This window comes from Suricata suricatta, chromosome 13 (assembly GCF_006229205.1).
Source record: "Suricata suricatta isolate VVHF042 chromosome 13, meerkat_22Aug2017_6uvM2_HiC, whole genome shotgun sequence".
Lineage (NCBI taxonomy): Eukaryota > Metazoa > Chordata > Mammalia > Carnivora > Herpestidae > Suricata > Suricata suricatta.
In genome coordinates, this window is record NC_043712.1 from 89,251,864 (window position 1) to 89,255,246 (window position 3,383).

Below are 3,383 nucleotides of genomic sequence, written 5' to 3' on the forward strand. Positions count from 1 at the left end.
CCCCCCCCATTCCCGGGTCCCGCCGCTCTGAGGACATTCCCGTCCCCATCAGTGGGTCCCGTCACTCTAAGGAGATCCCGTCCCCATCCCCGAGTTTCGTCACCCTAAGGAGACCCCGTCCTCGTCCGCGGGTCTCGTCACCCTGGGGACACCCCGGGCCGTCCCCGGGAGCGGTCCCCGCGAGGCGGAGGCGGCGCTGGGCCGGTGCCTGCGGAGGGAAAGGGGCAGGCTGGTGAGAGCGGGGAGGCCGGGGTGCGCGAGGAGCCGCAGGTGGCTGTGTCCGGGGTGGAGGGAGGACCCGGGTGGCCGCGCCTCTGCGTGTGCTCAGGGGTGGAGAGGACGGGCCCCCTCCATCTTTGGTTAGCGAGGAACAGGACCCTGCAGATGTGGGTGACGACTTGAGTGGCCTCGGACCCGGGTCCCTCCGGGAGAGCGGGCGGGGGGCGGACGGTTCAGACCCCGCCCACCCACCGAGGAGCCGGTTTGTTTGCACGCCAGAACCGCGGGTCGGGTGTAGACGGGCGGCTTAGTGCCAGGTGACCACTGACGACCCTTGAGCAGGGACAAGTCCGTCACCGCGCCCCAAGTGCTTCCTTTCTAGTTGGTGTCAAGTGCGAACCCCCGGCTTCCCGGGGGCTGGGCGGCCCTTCGTTAGGACGGCGGTTTAAACCCCCGGTAGCTTTGGGAGCATCTTCTGGAAGGAGCTGCTTTGGTGACTTCTGCTCCGCAGCTCTGCCGCAATTGCTTGTAAAATGAGGTTAACGCTGTAAGCATATGCGCTGCAATAAAACATTTTAAGAAACAGACTAATGTCTTGCAGAATGAAGCATTTGGAAACTCAGAACTCTTGAGAGTTTGGAAGTGGCATTTTTACGTACCTCCAGCCCTCCCATCTGTTCTTTTTCTGAGGAGCCCTCGTAGGGGAGCAGGCCCAGACAGCAGGTGCCGAGCAGATGGAGCCTGCGCCCGTGCGGCTCCAGGAAGCCCCCATACTCTCTGTCCCTGAAAAGGCAAGTGGAATTTTTTTTCATTTCTTTTCTTATAACTTCACCTCAAATACAAGCCAGCGTGATATATACATAAGTAAAATGTTCTTACTGTTTTGATAAGTATGTTTAAATTTTTGGAAACAGACTGTAGCAAGTTAAGCCTCTTACCCATGTACTAAATTAGTGCTGAAGCCAGGATTGTGTGTTACTGAGAAATGCAGTTAGCCATTTAAGGCTAAATACTGACACCCCAGAAATAGCCATATTTCCTTCTGTAACGCACTGCAGGTTCACAAGGTTAAGGATAGTTTCAATCACTCATTGTATTTTCATTTACAGCACTGCATTCCATATGTTTACCTTCACTGTGTACTGGTCTTATTTGAAACATGCTTGCTTTTCATTTATTTTTTTGAAAACAACTTTTAAAAATTTTTTATTATGTCTTTTATTTATTTTTGAGAGACAGAGAGAGACAATGCGAGCAGGGGAGGGTCAGAGAGAGAAGGAGACACAGAATCTGAAGACAGGCTCCAGGCTCTGAGCTGTCAACACAGAGCCTGACGCGGGGCCTGAACCCACGAACCATCAGATCATGACCTGAGCCGAAGCCGGACACTCAACCGACTGAGCCACCCAGGCGCCCCAAAAAACAACTTTTTTTAAAGTTTACTTATTTTGAGAGAGAAGGTGCGAGTAGGGGAGGGGCAGAGAGACCAGAGAAAGCTAGGATTCTAAGCAGGCTCTGGGCTGTCCTCCATCTCACCAGCTGAGCGGCTAGTCAGCGGCTTACCCGCCTCAGCCAGCCAGGCGACCCTGCTTTTTTTTTTTTTTATTTTATTTTTGAGAGACAGAGAGAGACAGCGAAGCAGGGGAGGGTCAGAGAGAGAGGGATCCACAGAATCTGAAGCAGGTCCAGGCTCTGAGCTGTCAGCCCAGAGCCCAATGCGGGGCTTGAACCCATGAACCATGAGATCATGACCTGAGTCGAAGGCTGATGCTTAACCGACTGAGCCGCCCAGGTGCCCCATGGGCGACCCTGCTTTTAATTTTTTAAATGCTTTAGTGCCAGTATCTGGGATTCAGGGAGTGAATTTCTCTCACCTTAAGACAGTGTGGAGTACTAAGGCTCTGCAGTCGGACTGCCACATCTGTCTCCTCCAGCTCTGTGACCTTATGCAAATTACTCAACCTTTTTAAACCTCGGTTTTTATCATATGTAAAATGAGGATGTTAATAGTACTTACCTCCCAGATTGTTATAGGATTCAATGAGATAATCTGTGTGCTTACCACACAGCAAATGCTCGGTAAATGTTGGCTCTTATATTTAATACTTTTGCATAACTATAACCGTATATAGACTTTATACTTGAGAACATGGACAGGTTATTTTACTTTTTGAAACTTTTGTGCTTACGTGCCCTATTTATGTGTTCACCTTTTAAAAAGCTAATTTATTTCTCTTTTTTGATTAGCGTTATTAATGGCTGTTAAAATGTGTGCTTACAAATCTTTTATGTAATCTGCATCTGCAACTCAAATTCAGGGATTGGATGAAGTTAAATTTTTTGAATATCATTACTTTTATAGTAAATAATCTGTAATTAAAATTTAGTAAAAAATTATAATATATTGTTGGGTTTACAGTACATGACAACTTATGATTAGGGACTTTCATTTCCAACCACTTTATATTTGGACAATTCACTTAGACCCCACATGATAAAACTTTAAATTTCACCGAGATATTGCCATACAAGTGAGGGAAAAATTGGAAAGAATAAACAGTGCTAAAAAGGACATGGCCCTATGCCTCACAAAAATTACAAAATGAAATCTAGGGAAAAAGTTGTGATTAATAGACAAAGAGAACCAGTCCATGGCGTGCAAAATTATCAATGCATGAAAAACCAATGACAAATCTTATTTTCAGCTCTTTTACGTTTTAGCCAATTTGCTGTTGATCAATTCACCTAACGCTCAAAGTAGGAAAATATTGTCTGTCTTATTTACATGATCCTTTCCATAGTAAAGTGCTTTATAGTAACACCTTTAATTAATAATCTACCTAGTTGAGGCTTCTATCCACCAGCGATAAAAGGTAAGTTTTCATTGCTTCAAGGAAGGTGAAAGTTGACTCTACTCCCACTCATATAATCACTTGCATATACTGGGAGACCAGCAGCATGGAATCCGTGAACTGGGCAGAAAACACATTAATCCCCGCTTGGGATTTGAACCTGTAATCTTTACCTAGCAGTAAGGCTGTAATCCGTTAATTGTTAGCTTAAATGACCTGGAAGAGCACACAGTCTCTCTACAGTCTTGAAGATTTTGCTGTTGTTGTTGTTTTGGTATTCTGGAATTAGAAAGTGCTTTTTGTTTTTCGTTA